Consider the following 12,514-nt stretch of genomic DNA (forward strand, 5'->3'; position numbering starts at 1 on the left):
GTGAAAACTCTCATATTGCAGCTGGGAGTGTGCACTTTCAGCCCATATTATATATATATATATATATATATATATATATATATATATATATATATATATATATATATATAATTGTATTTCTGAACATGTTTTTGTAAACAGCTAAAATAAAACTTGTGTCACTGTCCAAATATTTCTGGACCTAACTGTATTTCTCCTTTCTATTCCCTGTGTACAGCCCATCCTGCAGTGTATCTCTCCTCTCAGCCCCCTGTAAATAGATACATATCCTGCCATATATTTCTCCTTTCTATTCCCTGTGTACAGCCCATCCTGCAGTGTATCTCTCTCTTAGGTATTGCATTATAAGGTACAAGCAAACCAGAAATCCCAGATTCAAACCCCAAGGAATCTAAACAAATGATTGTGTTTCTTCATTATTTACAAAAAAATAATTACAAAAAGAATTGAATTCCTATTTTTCCCTATTGAAAAGTCAGAAATAATTAAAAAAAAATGCATATTTGGTATTGCCACATTTATTTAACCTCTAGGAGCAATGCCAAATAAAAAATCAAAATGTCAGAAAAGCTAGGATTGGTTACCAAACTCCCCTAAAAGATGCAACATTTAGGGCCCAATTCACGAAGGTGTTTTCTAGTGTAAAATACCTTCATTTGTAGCAAACTTGTACGATTTTTGCCATTTTCATACCAGTTTCGGCCAGCATCACCAAAATAGGCAGAGCATAGACAGGACAGCAGGTGACCCTATGTCCGCTCATCTTATCCATTACCTTAGGGGTGTACATTTTGCCTATAAATTGCTACAGTCCCAATGTGCCTACTAATTCATTAATTGCTGTGTGCCTTTTAATGAATTAGGCACATCATTTTTCAGTAAGCCCATACACAAACAATGATGGAATTGTGTGATTTTTAACACTTTACCATACTTTTTATTATTTTTCCCCATTATTCAGTACAGTATTATGGTAAAATGAATGGTGTAACTTAAAACTACAACTTGTTGCCCCATCATAAGCCCTCTTACCACTATGTCAAAGGATAAATAAAAGAAAGTTATATCTTTTGGATATAATGGGCCCCACATAGCTCTCCATACAGAATAATTGGTCCCACATAGCTCTCTATACAAAATAATGGCCCCCACATAATCATCCATAGAGAATAATGTGCCCCACGTAGTCCTCCATACAGAATAATAGGCCCCACATAGCCCTCCATACAAAATGATGTGTCCCACATAGCTCTCCCTACAGTATAATGTGCCTTACATGGCTCTCAATACAGAATAATGTGCCCCAGATAGCCCTCCATAGAGATGAATAGGCCCCACATAGTCCTCCATACAAAATAATGGGCACCACATAGCCTTCCATACAAAATAATGGGCACCACATAGCCATCCATACAGAATAATTGGTCCCACATAGCTCTCCATAGGGGATAATGGGCCCCATATAGCCCACCATACACAATAATGGGCCCCACATAGTCCTCCATACAGAATAATGGGTGCCACATAGTCCTCCATACAGAATAATGGGCACCACATAGTCCTCCATACACAATAATGGGCCCCACATAGTCCTCCATACACAATAATGGGCCCCACATAGTCCTCCATACACAATAATGGGCCCCACATAGTCCTCCATACACAATAATGGGCCCCACATAGTCCTCCATACACAATAATGGGCCCCACATAGTCCTCCATACACAATAATGGGCCCCACATAGTCCTCCATACACAATAATGGGCCCCACATAGCCCTCCATACACAATAATGGGACCTACATAGCCCTCCATACACAATAATGGGCCCCACATAGTCCTCCATACACAATAATGGGACCTACATAGCCCTCCATACAGAATAATTCTTATTATTATTTATTATAGCGCCATCAATTCCATGGCGCTTTACATGAGAAAGGAGTGTACATAATAGGGACAAGTACAATAATCATAAACAATACAAGACACAGACAGGTACAGGAGGAGAGAGGTCCCTGCCCGCGAGGGCTCACAGTCTACAAGAGATAGGTGAGGATACAGTAGGTGAGGGTAGAGCTGATTGTGCGGCGCTGTATCCGACTGAGGGTTACGGCAGGTTGTAGGCTTGTCGGAAGAGGTGGGTCTTCAGGTTCCTTTTGAAGCTTGTCAAGGTAGGCGAGAGTCTGATGTGTTGTGGCAGAGCATTCCAGAGTATGGGGGAGGCACGGGAGAAATATTGGATGCGATGGTGGGAAGAGGAGATGAGAGGGGAGTAAAGAAGGAGATCTTGTGAGGATCGAAGGTTACGTGCAGGTAAGTACCGGGAGACTAGGTCACAGATGTAGGGAGGAGACAGGTTGTGGATGGCTTTGTATGTCATGGTTAGTGTTTTGAACTGCAGTTACATAGTTACATAGTTACATAGTTACTAAGGTTGAAAAAAGACCTAGGTCCATCTAGTTCAACCTTCCTCCACCAGTTCTACACCTGGTCACCAAGTCATTTATAACCAACAATGTTTTGTGTACTGAGGAAATCATCCAGCCCTTTTTTGAAAGCTGTTATAGTATCTGCCATTACTACCTCTTGTGGTAGGGTATTCCACAGTCTGACTGCTCTAACTGTAAAGAACCCTTTCCTATTTAGGTGTCGGAATCGCTTTTCTTCCACTCGCAGTGAGTGCCCCCTGGTCCTTAGTATTGTCTTCGGAAGAAATAAGTCATGTGCCAGTCCTTTATATTGACCACACATGTATTTATACATATAAATGAGATCTCCTCTGAGACGTCTTTTTTCTAAGCTAAACATATCTAACTTTTTCAACCTGTCATCATATGGGAGGCCTTCATTCCTTGTAGTAGTCTAGTTGCCGCCTTTGAACTGACTCTAACTTCTAAATGTCCTTTTTAAAATGTGGAGCCCAAAAATGAATCCCATATTCCAGATTGGGCCTTACAAGTTATTTATAGAGGGGTAACAATACGTTGGGATCACGGGATCTAATCTCTCTTTTTATACACCCTAGAATCTTGTTTGCTTTTGCAGCTGCTGCTTGACATTGAGTGCTGCTGCTCAGCTTATTTCTAATGAGAATACCCAAGTCCTTCTCCTGTTCTGTAGTCCTGAGTTTACTTCCATTTAATGTATACGCAGTTATAGGATTACTCCGTCCTAGGTGCATTACTTTACATTTATCAACATTAAATCTCATTTGCCAAGTATCTACCCATTCTGACATCTTATCCAGATCTTTTTGTAATATTGTACTATCAAGGTCAGTTTTTAATATCCTACATAGTTTGGTGTCATCAGCAAAGACTGACACTTTACTATCAATCCCATCCACAAGGTCATTAATAAAGAGATTAAAAAGAATTGGTCCTAGCACAGATCCCTGCGGCACCCCACTGCTGACTATGGCCCATATAGAGAATGTTCCATTTATGACTACTCTTTGTTTCCTATCTTTTAGCCAATTCCTTACCCAGTTGCATATAGTTTCCCCTAGTTCTTGCTTCTGGAGCTTTAGTATAAGGCTATTATGTGGTACAGTATCAAATGCCTTTGCAAAGTCCAAATAAATCACATCAGCTGCATTACCAAGATCCAGGTTTGCACTTACCCCCTCATAGAACCCCAACAGGTTGGTTAGACACGACTTATCTTTCATGAATCCATGCTGTCTGTCAGTTATTATATTATTTTCTGCAACATATTTTTGCATGTCATCCCTTAAAATGCCCTCAAAAACTTTGCATACTACTGATGTCAGGCTTACTGGACGGTAGTTGCCTGGATCTACCCTCTTACCTTTCTTAAATATCGGTACCACATCAGCAATCCTCCAATCCTGAGGCACGAACCCTGTTACAAGCGAGTCTAAAAAGATGAGATACAGCGGTCTGTCAATTACGGAGCTCAATTCCCTCAATATTCGTGGATGAATGCCATCTGGCCCTGGGGATTTGTCAATGTTTAATTTTCTCAGACGTAGGCGTACTTCTTCTTGTGTTAAATTAATTATATCGGGTGGTGAACTTTGATTTTTCACTTGTTGAATAATGCCTGGTACAGTCAGTTCCTTGGTGAACACAGATGAGAAATGCCTATTTAATATCTCAGTCTTTTGTTTGTCCTCTATAACTAACTTGTTATTATATTTTAAGGGGCCAATAATATCCTTTGTTTTCCTTTTGGCATTAATGTATTTATAAAAGATTTTGGGATTTATTTTAATGTCATTGGCGATTTTTGTTTCAGTAGCTAGTTTTGCTTGTTTGATTTCTTTTTTGCATTGCCTATTGATATCTTTATACTCCTGCATTGCTATTTCTGTATTCTCAGCCTTCAAGATTTTAAACGCCCTTTGTTTTTGTTTTATTATACTTTGTACAGTCTTATTTATCCATAGTGGTTTCTTTTTATTCCGGGACGTTTTATTACCAGAGGGTATAAGTATATAAGTTGATGGGCAATGGGAAGCCAGAGAAGGGATTGGCAGAGAGGAGAGGTCGGGGAGTAGCGGGGGGACAGGTGGATTAGCCGGGCAGCATAGTTTAGAATAGATTGTAGGGGTGTGAGACTGTTAGAAGGGAGGCCACAGAGCAGGAGATTGCAATAATCCATACAGGAGATAATAAGGGCATGTATTAGAGTTTTTTTCCTTTCAGCCAAGATGGCAGAAGAACAGGCTGTGAAGAAGGTCAGGAAGCATCATGGCAGCCGCAACCCAGTACTGGTACGCGGAATTGGGAAGTATTCTCGATCTGCAATGATTGCAAGGAAAGCACTGTACAAGCGCAAGTACAAGGCCCCTGAGACTAAGATTGAGAAGAAGCAGCGGGAGAGGCCACGTGCTACCGTGTCTAAGACAGTTGGTGGAGATAAGAATGGCGGAACACGCGTGGTTAAACTGCGCAAAATGCCCCGTTACTATCCTACCGAAGACGTTCCACGTAAGCTTCTGAACCACGGGAAGAAACCCTTCAACGAGCACAAGCTTAATCTGCACTCCATCATCACCCCTGGGACCGTGCTGATTCTCCTTCATGGACGTCACAGGGGAAAGCGTGTTGTCTTCCTGAAGCAACTTCAGACTGGCCTTCTGTTGGTATCAGGTTCTATGACCATCAACAGAGTTCCTCTCAGAAGAGCTCACCAGAAATTTGTCATTGCCACATCTACTAAAATTAATATCTCCAAAGTCAAGGTCCCAAAACACTTAACGGACTCCTACTTCAAGAAGAAGAAGCTGAGAAAACCCAAACACCAGGAGGGAGAGATCTTTGACACAGAGAAGGAAAAATACAGTTACACAACAGCGCAAAGCAGACCAGAAGTTTGTTGACTCGCAGCTCCTGTCCGTCATCAAGAAAGAGGCGATTATAATGGGACCTACATATACATAGCCCTCCATACAGAATAATGGGCACCACAAAGTCCTCCATACAGAATAATGGGCACCACATAGTCCTCCATACACAATAATGGGCCTCCCATAGCCCTCCATACAGAATAATGGGTCCCACATAGTTCTACTTACAGAATAATGGGCCCCACATAGCCCTCCATACAGAATAATAGGCCCCACATAGTCCTCCATACAGAATAGCATTGCAGGCAAAATAAAATATTTGGCACATGGGCCAGAGTTTAACACATGTGCTCTAAGTGGTTAATATTAATTGCCCATACCTTAGATAAAAGGTGAGTATTAATGTTTAGAATTGTCTTTTGCAAACTTTAACTTTCCTGTCTTTATATATATATATATATATATATATATATATATATATATATATATATATATATATATATATATATATATATATATATACATACATGGGCGGACTGGGCTGTCTGGGGCCCACCAGGGGAATTGACTCCAGGGGCCCACCCTACAGCTAAATATAAACACCCATTAGCGTTATCCCCATTATTGTGTTGCTTTGACTGTATACACAGGTGGCTCCTGCACATCTATATTGTGCACCATAACTGGGATGTACAATTATAGTCGTTTGCAGTAATGGGGTCTTTGGTGAAAACAAGTTATCACCGATCCACAGGGTAGGTTGGTGATAACTTATTGATCGGTGGAACTAGACCAGTGGAAACCGCACCGATCGGAAGATTGGGGAACTTTTTGCAGCAGCAGGTGGGGTGTGTGACAGCAGCTCCATTCATCCTCTGTGGGGTGTGTGACCGCAGCTCCATTCATCCTCTGTGGGGTGTGTGACCGCAGCTCCATTCATCCTCTGTGGAGCAGCCGGATAATAACAAGCGCAGCGCTCGCAGCCACTGAGGGAATGAATGGATCAGGGGTCGACACGAGCTCCAGTGTAATGGGGGATAAAAGTTGCACGATCGGTGCGGGTCCCAGCAATCGGTCCACACAGATGAATAAGTTATCACTTATCTTTAGGCCACGTTCACACACTTTTTCTCTGATTTTACTGCTCCTGGTTTTGGCTTCAAATACTGAGGTAAAAAAACTCACTGAATACTCAGTGTGTGCACGTGGCCTTAGTAAAGGTGATTACTTGTTTTCACTGGAGAATCTCTAAGTGCATATTTACTGCAGTGTAATAGTCACAGGACAGGGCAGGACAGGGAGGGGAGGGGTTAAATGTTTAAGTATTTAATTTCTACTGGAAAAAATCTCCCCCTTATAGAGAGAAAAAGTGACCTCCATACACAACACAATCCACTATACCAAAATCAATAATACCATATACAAGGGGGAAATACCGCCACACCGCGACCAGACAACATATTACCACCACATAGTGACCAAATACAACCACATACAAGGGATAAATACCGCCACACAGTGATCAGACCACATATTACCACCAAACAGTGAACAAATACAGCCACATACAAGGGAGAAATGCCACCACACCGTGACCAGACCACATAGTGACCGAATACAACCACATACAAGGGAGAAATACCGTGACTGACTTACCAGTGACATCTCTAGCTGACTTTATTCATCTTTGCTTTTTCTCTTCATCCGGCGCTGACTGTCATCACTTCTTCCTGCCATGACGTGACTCTGCAGAAAATAACAGTCACCTATAGCCGATCACTCCCAGAGCACATTCCTCACTATTTCCCCAATTTCTACACCATGTCAGACTCTTGTTCCCCCATTGGAGACAGTATCCTCAAAATTAACTTATATTTCATCAGTAATAATGTCCCCTACTTTGCCCCTACAGTAATTATGCCCCACGTGCCACCATAAACTAATAATGTATGTCCCTCATTCTGGCCCCATATAGTAATTATGTCCCTCATCCTGGCCCCATATAGTAATTATGTCCCTCATCCTGGCCCCATATAGTAATTATGTCCCTCATCCTGGCCCCATATAGTAATTATGTCCCTCATTCTGGCCCCATATAGTAATTATGTCCCTCATCCTGGTCCCTTTTATTTAATAATGTCTGGGGAAACAAGTGGAATCAGAAGGGGTTGTTAATTGCTTCCTGCACAAAATATCACCCCACAATCCTGCTCTCCAAAATAGCCCCACTAAGTGCCCCTTTCCAAAATGTCCCCCCAAAAATTGCCCTTTCTATAATATCTCCCCCAACTACAGCCCTGTATAAATCCCCCCCCTCCTCATTATACTATGCTGCCTTCCAAAATCTTTGATGCCTCATAATGTCCCCCATTGCCCTATAATGTTCCAATTTCTTTCACAACGTCCCCCACTGACCTATAATGCCCCAATTTGCTTCATAATGGCCCCCATTACCCTATAATGTCCTTCCACTGCCCTATAATGTCCCCCACTGCCTTATAATATCCTCCACTGCCTTATAATGTCCCCCGCTGCCCTATGATGTCCCCCACTGCCCTATAATGTCCCCCACTGCCCTATTATGTCCCCCACTGCTGTATTATGTCCCCGACTGCCCTATAATGTCCCCCACTGCCCTATAATGTCTCCCACTGCCCTATTATGTCTCCCACTGCCCTATTATGTCCCCCACTGCCCCATAATATGCTCCATAAAGTCCCCCACCGCTTCTTAATGACACTTGTAAAATAACACTGCTCCTCCCCCACCCGCAGCCCCTCATATAAAAGTACATCTTCGGCTCCTCTGGAGTGCTTACCTGTGCCTGCGCGTCCTCCTCTTCATCCCTGATGTCGGTGCAGGACTGGGGCGCGCTCCTCTGCAGCCCTGGCGATGACGGTACGTTGCGGGGCTGAGCAGAGCTGCTCTCCCTCCTGTCACCGGCCGCACTGTACAAATGTATTGCGCACCTGAAAGACGCGCATACATCTGAATACCGGCGCGGTCGGTGCAGGCCTGGGGACTCCCGCAGTGCACCGCTAGGACCTTTGGTGAGTCACATGACATATGTGATGTCACTAAAGGTCCTGCAACTGCAAAAACTTCAGTGATCATACAGAACTTGTACGATCACTGAAGTTTACGGTTGAAAGGCTGGGTGTCGGGGCCCACTCAGGCCTGTGCATGGGCGTACCCAGGATCAAAACTAGGGGGGGGCAAGCCATGGTCGTTCACGTTGTAAAATATTAGAACGGAAACGGTGACTGAAACGAAAATTTTGAGAATTAAATGTAACTATAGCTCGATTAATGACTCCGCGCCCCTCTCCACACACACACACACATACACAATACAATACATCCCCCCCATCACCCACTACATACACACACACAAATACCATGCACCCCCCATTAGCATCTCCCCACACACACAATATAATGCACCCCCCCATCACCCCCTACACACACACACACACACACAAAACAATGCACCCCCCCGTCACCCACTACGCACACACAATGCACCCCCGATCACCCCCTACACACACACACAATACAATACATCCCCCCATCACCCACTAATATACACACACACAAATACCATGCACCCCCCATTACCATCTCCCCACGCACACAATACAATGCACCCCCCCCATCACCCCCTCCAAACACACACACACAATACAATGCACCCTCCATCACCTCCTACACACAAACACACACTACAATGCACCCCCATTACCCATACACACACACACACACACACACACAATACACGGTCCATTACCCCCCCACACACAATACATCCCCCCATCACCCGCTACACACACAAATACAATGCACCCCCCATCACCCCCTACACACACACTCACAATGCAATGCACCTCCACTACTCCCTACACACACAATGCACCCCCATTACTCCCTACACACACACACACACACAATGCACCGTCCATCACCCCTTACACACACAATGCACCCCGCATCACCCCCTACACACACACACACACAATGCACCCCCCATCACCCCCTACACACACACACACAATGCACCCCTCCATCACCCCCTACACACACACACACAATACAATGCATCCCCCATCACACCCTACACACACACACAATGCACCCCTCCATCACCCCCTACACACACACACACACACACACACACAAAATACAATACATCCCCCATCACCCACACACACACACACACACAATACAATGCATCACCCCCTACACACACACAATACATCCCCCCATCACCCACTACACACACACAATACCATGCACCCCCCATTACCATCTCCCCACGCACACAGTACAATGCACCCCCCATCACCCCCTCTAAACACACACGCACACACACAATACCATGCACCCCCCATTACCATCTCCCCACACACACAGTACAATGCACCCCCCATCACCCCCTCTAAACAGACACACACACAATACAATGCACCCCCCCATCACCCCCTACACACACACACAGTACAATGCACCCCCCATCACCCCCTCTAAACAGACACACACACAATACAATGCACCCCCCCATCACCCCCTACACACACACACACACACAATGCACCCCCATAACGCCCTACACACACAATGCACCCCTCCATCACCCCCTACATACACACACACACACACACACACAATACAATGCATCCCCATCACACCCTACACACACAATACAATGCATCCCCCATCACACCCTACACACACACACACACACACACACACAATGCACCCCCCATCACCCCCTACACACACACACACACAATGCACCCCCCATCACCCCCTACACACACACACACAATGCACCCCTCCATCACCCCCTACACACACACACAATACAATGCATCCCCCATCACACCCTACACACACACACAATGCACCCCTCCATCACCCCTTACGCACACAATGCACCCCGCATCACCCCCTACACACACACACACACAGTGCTCCCCCCATCACCCCCTACACACACACATACAATGCACCCCTCCATCACCCCCTACACACACACACAATACAATGCATCCCCCATCACACCCTACACACACACACAATGCACCCCTCCATCACCCCCTACACACACACACACACACACACACACACACAAAATACAATACATCCCCCATCACCCACACACACACACACACACACACAATACAATGCATCACCCCCTACACACACACAATACATCCCCCCATCACCCACTACACACACACAATACCATGCACCCCCCATTACCATCTCCCCACGCACACAGTACAATGCACCCCCCATCACCCCCTCTAAACACACACGCACACACACAATACCATGCACCCCCCATTACCATCTCCCCACACACACAGTACAATGCACCCCCCATCACCCCCTCTAAACAGACACACACACAATACAATGCACCCCCCCATCACCCCCTACACACACACACACACACAATGCACCCCCATAACGCCCTACACACACAATGCACCCCTCCATCACCCCCTACATACACACACACACACACACACACAATACAATGCATCCCCATCACACCCTACACACACAATACAATGCATCCCCCATCACACCCTACACACACACACACACACACACACACACACACACACACAATGCACCCCCCATCACCCTCTACACACACACACACACACAATGCATCACCCCTACACACACACCCACACACACACACAATACAATGCACCCCCTACACACACACACACACACAATGCATCACCCCCTACACACACACACACACACACAATAGAATGCACCCTCCATCATCCCCTACACACACACAATGCAGCCCCCCATCACTCCCTACACACACACACAATACAGTGCACCCTCCATTACCCCTCCCCCACATACAATACAATGCACCCTCCATTACCCCCTCCCCAGACATAATACATTGCACCCCACATCACCACCCCCTGCAGACACAAATTGCACTACCCCATCACTACACACTCCTGCCTTCCCCCCTCCCTCGGAATACAGTGCTCCTCCTCTGCCTGTCACAAAGCTGTGTTCCTTCACAAATGTTCACCGTTATGTGTCCTCAGCCCCTCCCCACACATCTCCATTAATTACACCTGTCTCTTCGGCTCCTCCATGGAGCGCTTGCTTCCTGATGAATCCAGTGTTGCGCCCGCAGCACTGTGATGACATCAGCAATGTGCTGATCTCATCACGTTGCTGCACGTCGGGGGCGGGGCCCAGTCCCGGCGCACTGTTCAAATGTATTTACGTCTGAAAGACGCAAATACATTTGAATAGGAAGAAGCTGCGGTCACCGGCACCGGCGCGCTCCTCTGCACTGTGTGCATGTCGGGCACACAGCACACAGCAGGGCCGGAACAGCACAGCGCTGCCTCCTGCTCCTGCTAGTGTGCCCGGCATGCACACACTGATGAGGAACGCGTCGGTGGCTGCAGATACAGGCAGGTGACTGGTAAGAAGAAGAGCCCTCCCGCACATACCCCCGGGGCCCCTGCCCCCTTCCACGTGGCCCGCGCACAACCTCCTCCCTGGGCCCCCGCACATGCCCCTGCTTGCCCCCCTGGGCCCCCGCTCACCCCCCCGGGCCCCCGCTTTCTATACTCACGCGCTGCCAGCACCTGCACAGGAAGGAAGCAGTCATCCCTCTGAGACTGCTTCCTCCTGCAGTGTCGCTGCGCACAGGAGTCAGAGCGGCACTGACAGTGACAGCAGGCAGAGTAGGGGAGATCGCTCTCCCTGCTTGCCGCTGCAGAGGAAATGGGATTGTCACTAATCATATCGGCAATGTGCCGATATGATTAGTGAAATTACCGGCCGGGGGGGGGCCCTCTCACACATATCCAAAGGGGCCCAGGGGGGGTAGGGGGCGGGGCCTAGGGGGCGTGGCCATCAATAGCAGGGGCCCACCGGGGGTTCTCCCGACCTCCTGGTGGGCCAGTCCGCCCCTGCATATATATATATATATATATATATACTACAGTTCAAAAATTTGGGGTCACGCAGACAATTTTGTCTTTTCCATGAAAAAATACTCTTTTATTTATCGCATGGGTTGCATAATGAATGGAAAATATAGTCCAGACATTGACGAGGTTAGATATAATGACTTTTACTTGCAATAATAATTGTCTCCTTCACACTTTGCTTTCGGCACAGAATGCTCCTTTGCAGC

At 46.2% G+C, this 12,514-nt stretch overlaps 1 pseudogene; it reads left to right on the plus strand.

The window, feature by feature from the left end:
• Positions 1-4,664: 4,664 nt before the first annotated feature.
• Positions 4,665-5,411, plus strand: LOC142250020 (large ribosomal subunit protein eL6 pseudogene; annotated as a pseudogene).
• Positions 5,412-12,514: the final 7,103 nt, after the last annotated feature.

This window comes from Anomaloglossus baeobatrachus, chromosome 8 (assembly GCF_048569485.1).
Source record: "Anomaloglossus baeobatrachus isolate aAnoBae1 chromosome 8, aAnoBae1.hap1, whole genome shotgun sequence".
NCBI lineage: Eukaryota > Metazoa > Chordata > Amphibia > Anura > Aromobatidae > Anomaloglossus > Anomaloglossus baeobatrachus.